The following is a 17,743-nucleotide window of genomic DNA, read 5'->3' as shown; positions in this document are numbered from 1 at the left end:
GAAATTGGACCCCAAAAGATGATGTCCAATTTGTCCTGAGTACGCTGATACCCAATATGTTGGGGTAAACCCCTGTTTGGGCACACGGGAGAGCTCTGAAGGGAAGGAGCACTGTTTTCCTTTTTCAACGCAGAATTGGCTGGAATTCAGATCGGATGCCATGTCCCGTTTGGAGAGCCCCTGATGTGCCTAAACAGTGGAAACCCCCCAATTATAACTGAAACCCTAATCCAAACACATCCCTAACCCTAATCCCAACGGTAACCCTAACCACTCCTCTAACCCAGACACACCCAACCCTATTCCCAACCGTAAATGTAATCCAAACCCTAACCCTATCTTTAGCCCCAACTCTAACTGTAGCTCCAACCCTAACCCTAGCCCTAACCCTAGCAATAACCCTAGTCCTATCACTAGCCCTAACACTAGCCGTAACACTAGCCCTAACCCTAGCCCTAACCCTAGCCCTAACCCTATCCCCAACCCTAGCCCTAACCCTAGCCCTAACCCTATCCCCAACCCTAACCCTAGCCCTAACCCTAGCCCCAACCCTAGCCCTAACCCTAGTCCTAACCCTTGCCCTAACCCTAGCCCTAACTCTAGTCCTAACTCTAGCCCTAACCCTAGCCCCAACCCTAGCCCTAACCCTTGCCCTAACCCTAGTCCTAACTCTAGCCCTAACCCTAGCCCCAACCCTAGCCCTAACCCTAGCCCTAACCCTAACCCTAGCCCTAACCCTAGCCCTAACTCTAGTCCTAACTCTAGCCCTAACCCTAATGGGAAAATGGAAATAAATACATTTTTTAAATTTTTTTATTTTTCCCTAACTAAGCGGGTGATGAAGGGGGGTTTGATTTACTTTTATAGCGGGTTATTTAGCGGATTTTTATGATTGGCAGCCGTCACACACTGAAAGACGCTTTTCATTGCAAAAAATATTTTTTGCGTTACCACATTTTGAGAGCTGTAATTTTTCCATATTTGAGTCCACAGAGTCATGTGAGATCTTGTTTTTTGCGGGACGCGTTGACGTTTTTATTGGTAACATTTTCGGACACGTGACATTTTTTGATCGCTTTTTATTCCGATTTTTGTGAGGCAGAGTGATCAAAAACCAGCTATTCATGAATTTCTTTTGGGGGAGGTGTTTATACCGTTCCGCGTTTGGTAAAATTGATAAAGCAGTTTTATTCGTCGGGTTAGTACGATTACAGCGATATCTCATTTATATCATGTTTTTTATGTTTTGGCGCTTTTATACGATAAAAACTATTTTATAGAAAAAATAATTATTTTGGTATCGCTTTATTCTCAGGACTATAACTTTTTTATTTTTTTGCTGATGATGCTATATGGCGGCTCGTTTTTTGCGGGACAAGATGACGTTTTCAGCGGTACCATGGTTATTTATATCCGTCTTTTTGATCGCGTGTTATTCCACTTTTTGTTCGGCGGTATGGTAATAAAGCGTTGTTTTTTGCCTCGTTTTTTTTTTTTTTTTCTTACGGTGTTTACTGAAGGGGTTAACTAGTGGGCCAGTTTTATAGGTCGGGTCGTTACGGACGCGGCGATACTAAATATGTGTACTTTTATTGTTTTTTTTATTTTATTTAGCTAAAGAAATGTATTTATGGGAATAATTTTTTTTTTTTTTTCTTTATTTAGGATATTTTTTTTATTTTTTTTTTATACACATGTGGGGAATTTTTTTTTTTACTTTTTTACTTTGTCCCAGGGGGGGACATCACAGATCATTGATCTGGCAGTGTGCACAGCACTCTGCCAGATCTGCGATCTGCTGTGCAGGGCTGCAGGCTTACCAAGCGTCTGCTCTGAGCAGACACTCGGTAAGCCACCTCCCTCCCTGCAGGACCCGGATGCCGCGGCCATCTTGGATCCGGGACCTGCGGCGAGGAGGGAGGTAGGAGACCCTCAGAGCAACGCGATCACATCGCGTTGCTCCGGGGGTCTCAGGGAAGCCCGCAGGGAGCCCCCTCCCTGCGCGATGCTTCCCTATACCGCCGGTACACCGCGATCATGTTTGATCGCGGTGTGCCGGGGGTTAATGTGCCGGGGGCGGTCCGTGACCGCTCCTGGCACATAGTGCCGGATGTCAGCTGCGATAGTCAGCTGACACCCGGCCGCGATCGGCCGCGCTCCCCCCGTGAGCGCGGCCGATCGGCTATGACGTACTATCCCGTCGAGGGTCAGATAGGCCCAGGTCACCTCGACGGGATAGTACGTCCAAGGTCACAGAGGGGTTAAATAACTGGGGTCTGGCAGATCGGGGATGGGGCTCGATGCATGAGAGGGGTGAGACACCTTGGAAGGGTGAGACAAACCTTACATAACAGACACATTGGAAGGTGAGGGGGGAGGAATAGAAATAGTCCGCTTTTTTTCCCTTTTTGGGATCGGCGCTGCGGTCTGGGGAGCCTCGGCGGGCTCATTTCTTGCGGCCTGGTCATAGTGGCCAAACTGTCATTGTCTTTGTCCCGCTGCTGCTGCTGCATGGTTGTGGTAGAAGTTTGGAAGGCCATGCCAGGGTCCTGCTGCATCGTGGTGGCGGAGCGGAAGGGAATGCCAGGGTCCTGCTGCATCGTGGTGGCAGAGTAGGGAATGCCAGGGTCCTGCTGCATCGTGGTGGCGGTTCGGAAGGCCATGCAAGGGTCCTGCTGCTGCATGGTGGTGTCAGTGGAGGAGGTCCAAGCAGGAGCAGCAGTTGTCATGGTGGTGGCGGTGGGCTGTCCAACTGCACTCGGCATGGTGGTGGTGCTGTAATGGTGTCCGGCAGTGCTTGGAATGGAGGTGGTCGTGCAGTGGTATGCAGCAGAGCTCAGCATTGAGGTCAAGCGTGACAGTGTTGGCACAGGTGGATATGCTGCCACTGTCTGCTGAAAATACCGACTCTGCTGCATAGCCTGCACGTAAGCAGCATTGCAGGCCTGCTTGACACTAAGCTGGAGATCAGGAGTAAGGCGTTCCGACATGCCCTGTTCAATTTGATTAAAAAAAATGATGTCCTGGCCTCTGGAGGTCTGCTTTTACTTGGTCAAGGCTTTTGGTGACCTCCTGGATACGTGTATTCATATGGCTAATGGCAGTATCCAGGCGTTCACCCAAAGCCTTGAGTCCATCGTGGAAAACCGAGCTCAAGTGCAAAAACTCGGGCATGAGTGACCTGTCCGATGCCCTCTGCCGCTGCCGGGAGGAGCCCAAAAAACAGGGGCAGAGGCAGAGGACTGGGAAAGATGAACACCTGATGGGCCAGCTTCCTGGTCTCCAGTCTGTGTGGCAGACCCACTTGCTGCAGCGCTGCTGGATGGCTGGGACGGGTCCGTGGCTGTCTGATGAAGGTCCGCTCCAGAACCTGGGTCAACAGTGCTGCTCCATATGCTGTGAAAGAAGAAAAAAAAAATTAATACCAAACATTTACTAATGCCAACTCCTGTGGAACAGAAACACAGATTATGGCAATACAACACAACCTAATACACCGAAAAAATACTTACATTCTCTGGGCAAGGACCGGTCTTAAAAATGCCAGAATGCGGTGGTATTTTCAGATCCTTGATCCAGAACCACTGGGAACACGGCTCTCGACGCAGGTCCTTGTTGAAGCGGTCCTTCATCGAACGCCAACGTGTTTTGACTTTGAGCACTGTTGAAAAAACAAAAAATAATGGTTAGACAATGGACTTTTGGCCATGCTCACACAACTGTGTGTGATGAGAGAAACTCCTGAGAGTTTCTGTCATCACACACAGTTTTGTGAGCACGGCCAAGGTCTCTGCTGCATCACACTGCATTGCAATACTTACAAAATGCATTTTGGACCCAAGTCGGGCTTTGTCCCAGCCATCCCACATCGCTTTGGCCACCTCATTCCATAGCTGCCGGATTGTCACGTTGTCCGAGTGCTGGGGAACTCGGGTGTCCCACAACAGGACTCGCTCATGGACCAGGGAGATGAGGATATCGTTGTCAATGAGGTCCCCATCCCGTTCTGGAACCTAAAAAATAAATTAAGACATTATGGTTGGAGACATTAACATAAGGAAATGAAAGAAAACAGAGGCAGAGAAATGGGATGAATAATGAAAGTCAAGATAAAAAAGGAGTCCAGAAGAAAAATGTAAAGAAAGAAAGGAAGATTCAAGAATAAAAGTGAGGATACAGTAAACAGTCAGCCAGGTATATGTACACGCTGCCGCCTTGCCACCCGACCGTGAACCCGCTTCTCCTGCTCAGCCTCTGCCGCAGTGGAAGAAGTGCTCTAAAAAAAAGGAAAAAAAAAAATTGTCACATGTGTAGATGTGACAGTGAATACTTACCAATCTGAGGAGGTGAGTACTCACTTCACTGACATGTTCGGCTTGTGAAGGCCCAGGACGTTGCTCCTCATCAGAAGAAGAAGACATTCTGATGCATGCAGAAAGAAAGAAATGCAAGAAATTAGAACATGTAGACACAGAAAATAGAAAATAAAGACATTGGCTAGGATATACTCACTTTGTTTAGTCTTGTTTCCTCCAAGGTTCCTGCCTGCGTCTGCTCTGCTTCTCTGTCTGCTGAGGAGTGACCTGCAAATGTCCACTCCCTCCTTTTATCACTTTGTATGTGGGGGTGGCTAATCAGTGTCTAGACATGTCTTCCTGTGGTGCAACGCATGCGTTCACAAACGCAAGCAAACGCATGTACTTGCGGCCGCATGTGTTCACAGACAGCAATGCGTTTTTTGGCCGCATTCCATCCGCTAACAACCGCATACGTTTCTAGGCGGCAAATTGACACCTCTAAAATTACTACATGTAGCGTTTACCGTGCCAAACCGCAGACGACGAAACGACGCATGTGTCGTCAAACGCGGCAAAACGCAATCGAACGCAGACACATGCGTCCCTAATGTTAAAGATAGGAATACACAATGCATGCAGATAATTGCGGAAGAAACGCTGCGGACACAACCGCAAATGTGAAACCGGCCTTAGGTCATTTGTAGAACGGAGGGCACGTGTAGGGCGATAGACAGAGATGAGAGAGGAGATATAAGGCAGTACTGAACTGTGGAGAGGTTTGTGGGTGAGAGATGAGTTTATACTAGACCCTGTAGCGAATGGGTAGCCAGTGTAATGACTGGCACAAGATGGAGGCATCGGTGAAGCGGCTGGACAGAAATATGACCCTGGCTGCCGCATTCAAGATGGATTGGAGAGGAGAAAGTTTGGTAAGAGGGAGACCGATCAGAAGAGAGTTGCAGTAGTCCAAACAAGAATGAATAAGAGCGACAGTAAGAGTCTTAGCAGTTTCAAAGATAAGAAAAGGTCAGATTCTGGAGATGTTTTTAAGATTCAGGTGACAAGAGCGAGTGAGTGATCGGATATAGGGAGTAAAGGAAAGTTCGGTGTCTAATATGACCCCAAGACAGTGGGCATGCTGCTTGGGAGTTATGGTTGAACCCTCCAGATTGTAAGGGGTCGAGAAGAGAGTTATCTGAGAGATAGCGGATTAGACGAGAGTGGACCAAGCGTTCCAGGAGTTTAGAGATGAAGGAAAGGTTAGAGACAGGTCTGTAGTTAGCAGTGCAGTTCTGGTCCAGGGATGGCTTTTTAAGTAAAGGGGTTATGATGGCATGTTTAAATGAGGAGGGAAAGATACCTGAAGAAAGAGAGGTTAAATATTTTAGTCAGGTGAGTGGTGACCACTGGTGAGAGAGACTGCAGGAGATGTGAAGGAATGGGGTCATTGTTACAGCTTGTAGGCCGAGCAGAAGCGAGGAGCTTGGAAACTTCTTCTGAAACAGGCTCAAAGATGTCTAGTGAGCTTGAGGTGTGGCAGGGAAGGGGATCCAGGCACTGAGGAGATTGGACTGAGATATCCTGATGGATATGGTTGATTTTTTCTAGGAAATAAGTGGCCAGATCCTCACCACTGAGATTGGTGATGGAGGCCTGTACTTAAGGTTTCAGGAGGGAGTTTAAGGTTTCAAAAAGTCGTTTTGGGATGTTGGATAGTGAGGTGATGAGGGTGGTGAAGTAGGATTGTTTGGCCAGATAAAGGGCAGAGTTATAGGTTTTGAGCATGAGCTTATAGTGGATGAAGTCTTCTGCTAAGAGATTTTCTCGACTACCGCTCTGCACACCTTGTGCAACGCTGAAGAAAGCGTGTTTGCATAGTGTGCCAGGGCTGCCGTTGTCTGTGTTGGGTCTTTCTGCGTGTAGAAGGTGCTGCTTCATCTAGGGCATTCTTCAGTGTATTATTGAAGTGTGACAATGCTAAGTCTGGACAGGAAAGGGAGGAGATGGGGGCTAAAGATGTGTGGAGATTGTCTATAAGCTGCTGGGTATTAATGGAACGTGTATTTCGATAAGTGTGGTAAGTGGGGGTGTCCCGAGTGAGGAGACATTTCTTGACAGAGAAGGAAAGAAGGATGTGGTCCGAAAGAGGGAGAGTGGAGTTAGTAAAGTCGTGCAGTGATCCGGGATGGGAGAAAACCAGGTTCAGAGTATTCCCGTCCTCATGCGTAAGAGAATTAGTAAACTGTGAGAGGCCGAAAAAAAAAAGATAGCTTTGAACACATTGAATCAGAAACCAAAAACAGAGGAAAAAAAAGCAACACAGGAGTGATGGATAAATCACCATGAGCAAAGCTTGCTAGATATGGTTCTGTTCACACTTGCAGTCAGCACACAAATGGATGATGAATAAATTACCATGAGCAAAGCTTGCTAGTTATGGTTCTGTTCACACTTGCAGTCAGCATGCAACGCCCCAGAGTCCTGGTTGCTGCAGTAATATTATTCTTCCACCAGGGGGAGTGATATTATGTATGAAGGTAATAAACGAGCTCATCTTTCCAGGTATCACAGCATCACAACACACTTCACACTCCAGACCACCAGGGGGAGTTATGCTCCTATCTAGTAGGGCACTCCTCACAGAAGGGTAAAACTGGTGGGCTGGATAGAAAGTTAGTGAGAAGCTGCCTGGGTTTGACCCAGAGAGGACCTGTCAGGCAGACAGGGGGAAAGGAGGAACATCTGAGCTGCAGACAGAGGGCCCTTGTCAGGGGTGGGATCCTGACAGAGGCCTAGCACGAGACAAAGATACGGAACTGCACCTGCCCCACGTGCGGCAGCATCCTGAGGAAGGACAAGAAAGGAATTGTGTGTTGCAGGGAGTGAGAAACTAAGTCACAGCACAAGGAGACAACACCAGAAGGAGTTCTGTCCTGTAAGAGGCTGCCTCCTTCTGAGGTGCGTAGCTGGAACACCGAGGGAGTAATTGACTCCACGCTTTACTTCAAAGACCGGCAGGACAGTCAATTCCAAGTTGGCTGCCCGACCTTAAAACCTAAGAAGACACAGTGGCAAATTGTGGGGTCGGGGCTCTCTAGGGTCCCTATAAACAAGCCTCAGGCCATCAGTCATACGGGTATGTCCTATCCATACCATTTGGGGGACAGAGAGGAAGAAATAACATCTAGAACATCTACAAAGGTTGTGAGGACTTTTCCGTGGTGCTCAGCAGGGAGGTACTACAACACACAGGCGCTAGTAGGAAGGCTACTGATTTCCACCTGGATAAGAGAACTCTGGATTTTGCCTTCGGAGCGGCCGGACTCTGCCTGCCCTGTGGTTTGTACTCTGGAATGTGTACGAAAAAACAAGAAAAGAAGCCATGCAAACGGAGCGCACACCCAAAGAAAATACAATCTAAATAGAAAAATATATAACAATAATTTATTGAACATAGAGACAAGTGCACAAGGATAAAAACATATTAAAAGAACAACAAACACACCACCGGTCCCATAGTAGATGTTAAGTAAGAAGACGGCCCAAATGCAGATGGTAAATAACAGAGGCAAAAAATACACCACCAATATGCTCTTTAAATTTTATGCATTATGTGAGGAAAACCTACAGTGTGAAGGGTGAAAAGCCATGCATGCTATGTATATATAGGCATGGTATGCCCCCTAATTAAATGACCAACAGATGGCAATGTAAATATGGGTAAATATAGCAAGTCTGGGCGTCCCCAGACAACCATAAGGTAAAAATAAAATACCCTTATACTGTTAGAAATAATAGGCCACCAGTACGGCCCCAATAAGCCAAAAAAAGAGGAGTGGCAAAAAGAAACAAAACCGCCTCACCAAAATAGAGGTGCCAAGAAGATGAAAGTATATGGCACAAGGTAGACAGGGAAGAGAAGGGGGGCAGAAGGTAAGTCACCCAGTAGGTCGTCCAGTGCGTGGTGTGGGCCGTCGGCCGTCAGCAGTCAGCAATGGGAGAAAATGATCCCGGGATCCAAGCGGTGTGGGGGAGGCCCCACGCGTATCGCTGCTAACCGCAGCTTCGTCAGGGGAAGTGCAGGGTAATAGGTCTTAGAATCTTAAATAGCGGTAGATTAATAAGAAGATTACCAGCAGGTGGGCGAGGAACGCCCGGATACATACCATAAATGGCGTCGGTAGAAGCGCTGTGTGCATCCACCTGCATAGAAGATGTGTGATCGCAGATGAAAACGAAAGTACGCGCATGCGCACAGTATCCAGTCCCTAGCAGCAGGGCGGCGCGTGCGTACTAAACACCGCCCGGAATAAAGCTAATGTGACGTGTGCCGGGCTGAATCAGCCCGCAGACAGAAGGCAAGCGTAAATAGCGCGTATATACAGCGCAACTGCACCACCAATTGAGGAGAGACAAGAGCCCAACAATTGCTGCGCCCTGATATAACGCCGATAAAAGGAAACAATCAGAGGGGAACTGTATGTGCTGTATTGTGTTTCTTCTCTTTAGCGGTTTAGGTTTATTTATTGTGCAGCAGGTGTTTGGAGCCGAGCCTACCCTATATGGATTGGGAAACTCGTGAGGCTTCTTGGCAGGCCTGTTCCTCGAACATCTTCCAAACTCAAGATGTTCCGGTTGTTGGTTCTGATTTTTCAAAATTGACACATGATTTAACCACGGCCCATAAATCAGGCATCCGTTTATGGTGGAATATACGGAGCCTTGAGGAATATGCCAGGACTACCATTATCCCACGGGGCCTGAGGGTTACAATATTTCCGGCCTGGGAGCCTTCACCATCTTTTAAATCTACTTGGGAGCAGGGACTAACTCGGTGTTCCAACATATTGATCTCCCTACTTCTCGAACATGACAAAGGGCTTCTTTCCTCTACAAAAGCTCAGATCAGGGAACTAGAATCTAAACTTTCCTCATATGATTCTACCCAGGTTGCCGACTACAGACTTAAGTTAAAGGATACCCTTGATAAGTTTGAGGCTGAGGTAATTGCCAAAAAACGTAAAAAATTCCAAAGGGACCGTTGGGACTTTGACAACAATACCGCATTCAAGTGGAAACACTTTGGGAATAGTCGGCATCCCAATAGGCTAGTCCCAAATCAGGCCATTGGTCTTATCAATGACCCTCCTGTGGGGGCTACAAGCTCTAGCGATTTTTTATCGTCAGGGGGAAGCGATCTGGACGTAGGACACGACGAGGGGGCAAACACAAGGGTCCTAAGGCAAAGGACATATACCTTCAAGGGACAAAAATCCCCCTTTCGCCGGCCATACAGACATCGTCGCAAATGAACGCTTCCCCGACACCCCATGTAAACCAGGTCCCCCCTACTGAATCCGAGCACTTACAGGTAATTAACCTTTCTGACCATTCTCTGTCTGCCGCTGAAATTTCTGTTTTGCAGAAGGGCCTAACTTTTTCACCTACTAAAGCCCTTGACAAATTTACTTTGGTTAAAGATCTTTTCCTTTTCTGTCGCAAACTAGTTTTGCAGGTTATCCATCGCAAACCAGATATGGCAAATAATCTGGACATCGTGGAGGAACAAGCATTCCGGGATCTTCTGGACCTTCTACATGAAAATGAGGGTGGACCAGGTAGGAGGTTTTTCCCGTACAAGAACAAATCTGTTTTTTCCCCCTCATTTTCTTTGGTCCCTGCTGTTAAGATTTTTTTTGAGCTGGCGAAAAGGGATATTATGCTCTTATCTCCTTCCTCAGGGGTACCTAGCAATCTCACCCCATGCGAAAAGAGAGCAATCACCTCCCTCAAAAATAATAAACAATTCATCATCAAGGAGGCAGATAAGGGTGGGAACGTGGTCATTTGGCCTACTCATCTTTATACAGCGGAAGTCTCTAGACAGCTTAACAACGATAGGTTTTACACCAGGCTTCCCTCTGACCCTACTGAGACATTTTCGGCCAAATACCATTCTTTGGTCAACCGGGCTCTGGAGTATGGTATTATTAACAAGAGCACACAACAGTACTTACAGGTCGAGTTTCCGGTTATTCCTACATTTTACTTACTCCCTAAAGTGCACAAGTGCCTAACTGCACCTCCTGGACGCCCCATTGTGTCCAGTATAGGGAGTCTTTGTGAAAAAGCCAATGTCTATGTAGACTTCTTTCTGCAACCCCTGGCCACGTCATTACCATCCTATATCAGGGATTCGGCTCATTTTATCAGCATGTGCCGTGATATGGTTTGCCCAGACAATACGCTTTTGGTAACTTGCGATGTCGAATCGCTGTATTCAAACATTAACCATCTTGATGGAATACATGCAGTAGGCCACTTCCTTAGCAAACAGGACAATTTTGATCGTCTCCATGACTCCTTTTTGATTGATTTACTTCATTTTATTTTACATCATAATTATTTTCTGTTTGATCGTACTTTTTTTGGCAGGTATCTGGTGTGGCCATGGGGGCGCGGTGCGCACCGGCGTACGCTAACGTTTTTTTAGGCTGGTGGGAAGAAACCATCGTTTACTGTTCTGAATCTTTCAAGAGATGTGTCCGATATTGGCATCGCTTCATCGACGATGTTCTTTTTTTATGGACAGGTACAGAGCAGGAGTGCCTTGACTTCCTGAAGGAATTGAACAATAATAATTTAAATATCTTTCTCACACATTCTCTTTCCTCTGATTCAGTGACCTTTCTGGATTTAAAAATCCATATTCGGGACAAACATTTGGTGACGGATCTGTACCGCAAGTCCACCGCAACAAATAGCCTGCTCAGGTACAACAGCTTTCACCCTTTACATACCAGAAAGGGTATCCCAACCGGCCAATTTTTAAGGGCCCGCCGTAATTGTACTCTTGATGAGGATTTCTTCACACAATCTAGGGCCCTTACTTCAAGATTTAGGCAGCGGGGTTACCCGCAAAAAGTCATCTCTCGTGCTTACCAGAGGGCCAAGAGTATGAATCAAGATTTGTTAATCTCCCCTAATGTCCACCACCAGGACAAGAGTGTCCGGTTTATTACGGACTTCAATGATCGGTGGAATCAGATTAGGAATGTCCTAACATCCCATTGGGACATTCTCACTACTGATACACAAACCTCCTCCTTGGTCACCTCCCGTCCTGCCTTAACAGCTAAGAGGGCCCCCAATCTTGGTGACATCTTGACTAGAAGCCATTTTTTACGCCCCACCATTCACTTGAACCGTGGCATACGTTTGAGGGGATCATTCCCCTGTGGGGGATGTAGCGTCTGTCAGCATGTCCCAGCCACCAAAGATTACTTTACTAATCCATTGGATTCAAAATCATATCGACTAATGTCGTATATCAATTGCCGTACGGTCAATGTGATTTATGCCATCATCTGCCCTTGCAAGAAGGTGTATGTGGGCCAGACCTCCCAGGAACTTAGAAAGAGGGCCCAGAAACACCTGTCCACAATACACCTGGCGGCATCCGACACAAAAAAAGGCAGGATGCTATCCCCAATTGCTTCGCATTTTCTAACTGTCCATGGCGGTTCCTCTGCTCATATCTCATTTTTTGGTTTGCAGAAAATCTTTCCCAGTACTAGGGGTGGCGACCATAAGAAACGGTTACTCCAAATCGAATCCCGATGGATCTTCAACCTACGGAGCCTTTCCCCCACCGGGCTAAATGAAGAATTGTTATTTTCAAGTTTTCTGGGATAATACTCCACTGGACTCACATACCTGACTTTGGGTTATATTGGATGAAGCAGAGACACCATGGGTGCTCTTGGAACATATACAACGACATTGCCTCTTTTGGACATTATACATTCTCTCTTTATTTATATTTCTTGGGTTTGCGTTTACTCCCTCATGGGGTTGACACCAGGCCTGATGACTTATATTTTTGAACTTACCCCCAGGACTATACCTCACTGGTATGGTTTTCACCTGAGGTTACAACTTTGGGGGTCTTTTGGCCTTGGATATCACCCGCGACGGCTTTTAGTCTGGCCCTAATGTGGATGCTTAAGTAAAAAATTATTATTTGTGCATATTTGTTATGTCACTATTAAAGCATTGTAAATTACTGTGAAGCATGCTATATTATCTTGCCCTTTCCCACTGGACTGGGTAACTACTAGCCATTTTTGTGGTGCTTATTCTTCGCACTACATTACGACACTGGGACACCATAGCTCTATTTGTCCTTTGGTTGAGAATCAATTGTCAACTATCTAGCCTTATTGGCATTCTCTCTCTTGTTCCCCTCTGATTGTTTCCTTTTATCGGCGTTATATCAGGGCGCAGCAATTGTTGGGCTCTTGTCTCTCCTCAATTGGTGGTGCAGTTGCGCTGTATATACGCGCTATTTACGCTTGCCTTCTGTCTGCGGGCTGATTCAGCCCGGCACACGTCACATTAGCTTTATTCCGGGCGGTGTTTAGTACGCACGCGCCGCCCTGCTGCTAGGGACTGGATACTGTGCGCATGCGCGTACTTTCGTTTTCGTTTTCATCTGCGATCACACATCTTCTATGCAGGTGGATGCACACAGCGCTTCTACCGGCGCCATTTATGGTATGTATCCGGGCGTTCCTCGCCCACCTGCTGGTAATCTTCTTATTAATCTACCGCTATTTAAGATTCTAAGACCTATTACCCTGCACTTCCCCTGACGAAGCTGCGGTTAGCAGCGATACGCGTGGGGCCTCCCCCACACCGCTTGGATCCCGGGATCATTTTCTCCCATTGCTGACTGCTGACGGCCGACGGCCCACACCATGCACTGGACAACCTACTGGGTGACTTACCTTCTGCCCCCCTTCTCTTCCCTGTCTACCTTGTGCCATATACTTTCATCTTCTTGGCACCTCTATTTTGGTGAGGCGGTTTTGTTTCTTTTTGCCACTCCTCTTTTTTTGGCTTATTGGGGCCGTACTGGTGGCCTACTATTTCTAACAGTATAAGGGTATTTTATTTTTACCTTATGGTTGTCTGGGGACGCCCAGACTTGCTATATTTACTCATATTTACATTGCCATCTGTATGTCATTTAATTAGGGGGCATACCATGCCTATGTATACAAAGCATGCATGGCTTTTCACCCTTCACACTGTAGGTTTTCCTCACATAATGCATAAAATTTAAAGAGCATATTGGTGGTGTATTTTTTGCCTCTGTTATTTACCATCTGCATTTGGGCCGTCTTCTTACTTAACATCTACTATGGGACCGGTGGTGTGTTTGTTGTTCTTTTAATATGTTTTTATCCTTGTGCACTTGTCTCTATGTTCAATAAATTATTGTTATATATTTTTCTATTTAGATTGTATTTTCTTTGGGTGTGCGCTCCGTTTGCATGGCTTCTTTTCTTGTTTTTTCGTACAATTATCCCTTTAGCCTTGCAGTGAGCGGCACCCCTCACTATTACGTATCTCGTATCTGGTATGCAGTAATACAATTGCCCAAGTGTGGTGCTCCCTGGCCCCCCCAATTCTACATTGTACTCTGGACTGTGGACGCTGAAGTCTTCAGTAAAAGGTAAAGAGACTGCAACCTTTGTGTCCTCGTTATTCACTGCGCTTTACTTCATCCACCATCACCACCTACACATCTGGGAAGCCCTGGGGACATACTTCACCTGTGGGAAGGTATACCATCTAGCTGCCATTCCATCACCCCAGCGGACCCCTAAGCAGCGTCGGTCACCCTGACCGAGTACCATAGGTGGCGTCACGAACATTATACAGACTTCACCTTTAAATTGGACGCCCCTCAAAGGGCCACGGACCGGGTCGGGCCACCGTGACATCCCACGAACCAAAGGACCCGGTAGCGAGTACCCCATTGCCCTTACGCGTGGGGGCGATCCAAGCACACAAATGGATGATGTATAAATTACCTGTGTGAAGAAGAGAAGAGAGGAACATCAGCTTCAATGCCATTGTCTAACTGCCAAGCACTTGATCCTGTTGCACTTAATATCTGTTGCACACGCGACCCCGCACGCGTGCTATCCCAGCTAGACAAAATATATGAAGCAAATTAGATTAGTCTGCCATGACTTGTTTGCTACAAACCCATGAACCCATGCTGGCTTTGGTTAATTACTGTATTCTTATCCAAGTACTTGCATACATGCTGTTTAATAATTTATTCACAGATCTCTCCTGGTATAGAAGTAAGGCTCACTGGCCTGTAATTTCCTGTCTGTCTTCTTTCCTTTTTTGAAGATAGGGACAACATTTGCCCTTCTCCAATTTTCTGGGACTTCTCCTGTTTTCCAGGATTTTTCAACAATTTTGTCTAGTGGTTCTGAATTTCCTCTGCTAACTCTTTCAGTACCCTAGGATGTAATTCATCTGGACCAGGAGATGTAAATTCATGTAAATTAGCTAAGTGTTCCCTCACCATCTCTCTTTGCTTTCGTAGAGAACACAGATGCAAAATAAGAATGTAAAAGTTCGTATTCTCAACATCATTTCTGACCACTTCACCCTTTTCATCCTGTAAAAGTCCTATAGCATCTGTGAGTTTACTTTTGCTTTTAACATACCCCCAAAATCCTTTTTTGCTGCTTTTGGTCTCCCTTACAAGCCTTACTTCATTACTGGCTTTAGCTCTTCTAACTCTTACCCGGCATTCCCTGCAGGGATCATTATATTCTTCTTTAGATATGCCCCCTCTTTCCATTTAATATACATTTCTTCACTAGGAGAACCTTTGTGTGTGGTCACATATGACGGACTGGGCAAGGCTAGAGAAGAGGCTTAGTGTAAGATAGGACTTGCCTTGCTCCGCAGGGTGTGCCCCACTTTTCTGTCATTCATACTTGGGATGTATCACTCTGACCCTCATTTATTTCATATAATGATGAAGATTAAGGAATATTTCACCTTTCTAGATCTTAATTACAGGAAAGTAAATAAACATGTTAATTAGATGAAGCTTAGAAGACGCGTCCGCAACAACTTCAAAGATTTCATATCAAACATTTACTAAGAGCCCCATGTAACAGCGCGCTCCAGACAGCGAGAATACTTCATTTTGTTACTTCCTTATATAGCGCCATCATATTCCACATAGCTGTACAGGCATCATCATCAATGTCCCCATTGGGGCTTAAAATATACATTCCTTATCATGATGTTTATGTAGTGTGGGAGAAAAATGGAGAACCTGGGGGAAAGTCATGCAAAGATGCTGTTCTTGGTGGGACATGGCTCCTTATAGTAGAGTAATATCCATACTGCACATACATTACACATAATATGCAGATGCAACACATGTCATACAGCTCTGGTAAAAATGAAGAGACCACTGCAAAATGTTCAGTTTGTCCGATTTTCCTCTTTTGAGTAAAATGTAAATTACTCTTTTATTCTATAAACTACTGACAACATGTCTCCAAAGTTCCAAGCAATAAATTTTGAATTTATTTTCTTTAAATGAGAAATGGTCAAAATAACAAAAAAATGCAGACCTCAAATAATGCAAAGAAAACAAGTTCATAATCATTTAGAAACAACAATACTAATGTTTTACCTCAGGAAGAGTTCAGAAATCAATATTGTGTGGAATAACCATGATTGTTAATCCCATCTTTCCTGCGTCTTGGCAGCTTTCCACCAGTCTCTCACTCTGCTCCTGGGTGACGTTATGCCGCTCCTGGTACAATGATGTCAGTCGTTCTTCTTTGTTTGGTGGATTGTGACTATCCATCTTCCTCCTGATAACATTCCAGAGGTTTTCAGTGGGGTTCAGGTCTGGAGATTGGGCGGCCATAACAGGGATTTAATGTGGTGGTCCTTCATCCACACCTTGATTGACCTAGCTGTGTGGAATGGCGCATTGTCCTGCTGGAGAAACCAGTCCTCAGAGTTGTGGAACATTGCCTGAGCAGAAGAAATCAACTGTTTTTCCAGGATAACCTTGTATGTGGCTTGATTCATATGTCCTTTGTAAAGATTAACCTGCCCAATTCCAGCCTTGCTGAAGCATCCCCAGATCATCATTCGCAGATCCTCCACCAGATCTCCCCATGGTGCAGACACTGCGGCTTGTGCCTCTCCAGGTCTCCATCTAACCATTACACGACCCTGTGATGCTCGTCTATGTCTGTCACCCTGCGGAGCGGCACCTCACCTCCTGTTGGCGCTGCAGGCGGCACTCGCTTCCAGCTCTTTTTTCCAGCCTTCCACCCCCCTCTTCCTGGGTCATGTGACCTGTCCGGCCCCCTATTCCTTCCCCCGAGCAACATGGGACGCAGCCTCGACAGTTCCGGACCTGGCTCACTGCAGGAACCTGCAGCCCGACCCTCCTCCTCACAACAACACCATTGTCCCCCTCTATATAACACAGCGCAGGACCCCAGTATAACACCATTGTAATTACATTATACCCCTCTATATAACACAGCGCAGGACCCCAGTATAACGCCATTGTAATTACATTATACCCCTATATAACAGCGCAGGACCCCAGTATAACACCATTATAATTACATTATACCCCTATATATAACACAGAGCAGGACCCCAGTATAACACCATTGTAATTACATTATACCCCTATATAACACAGAGCAGGACCCCAGTATAACACCATTGTAATTACATTATACCCCTATATAACAGCGCAGGACCCCAGTATAACACCATTATAATTACATTATATCCCTATATATAACACAGCACAGGACCCCAGTATAACACCATTGTAATTACATTATACCCCTCTATATAACACAGCGCAGGACCCCAGTATAACACCATTGTAATTACATTATACCCCTCTATATAACACAGCGCAGAACCCCAGTATAACGCCATTGTAATTACATTATACCCCTATATATAACAGCGCAGGACCCCAGTATAACACCATTGTAATTACATTATACCCCTATATAACACAACGCAGGACCCCAGTATAACACCATTGTAATTACATTGTCCCCCTCTATATAACACAGCGCAGGACCCCAGTATAACACCATTGTAATTACATTATACCCCTCTATATAACACAGCGCAGGACCCCAGTATAACGCCATTGTAATTACATTATACCCCTATATAACAGCGCAGGACCCCAGTATAACACCATTATAATTACATTATACCCCTATATATAACACAGAGCAGGACCCCAGTATAACACCATTGTAATTACATTATACCCCTCTATATAACACAGCGCAGGACCCCAGTATAACACCATTGTAATTACATTATACCCCTCTATATAACACAGCGCAGGACCCCAGTATAACACCATTGTAATTACATTATACCCCTATATAACACAACGCAGGACCCCAGTATAACACCATTGTAATTACATTATACCCCTATATAACAGCGCAGGACCCCAGTATAACACCATTATAATTACATTATATCCCTATATATAACACAGCACAGGACCCCAGTATAACACCATTGTAATTACATTATACCCCTAT

The 17,743-nt window shown here is 45.8% G+C and overlaps 1 long non-coding RNA gene across 1 annotated transcript in view; it reads right to left on the bottom strand.

The window, feature by feature from the left end:
* Window positions 1-15,876, bottom strand: part of LOC143809532 (uncharacterized) — a 105,067-nt gene extending 89,191 nt beyond the window's left edge. The window contains exons 1-2 of the long non-coding RNA XR_013222322.1: window positions 15,823-15,876; window positions 14,035-14,179 (exon numbers count right to left, since the gene is read on the bottom strand). This is a non-coding gene — a long non-coding RNA (uncharacterized LOC143809532). The remainder of the gene's footprint in view (window positions 1-14,034; window positions 14,180-15,822) is intronic.
* Between the last annotated feature and the right edge of the window lie 1,867 nt (window positions 15,877-17,743).

The sequence above is a fragment of the Ranitomeya variabilis genome, chromosome 2 (genome assembly GCF_051348905.1).
Source record: "Ranitomeya variabilis isolate aRanVar5 chromosome 2, aRanVar5.hap1, whole genome shotgun sequence".
NCBI lineage: Eukaryota > Metazoa > Chordata > Amphibia > Anura > Dendrobatidae > Ranitomeya > Ranitomeya variabilis.
Note: the sequence above shows the minus strand (reverse complement) of the source record. Positions and strands in the feature narration are given on the sequence as shown.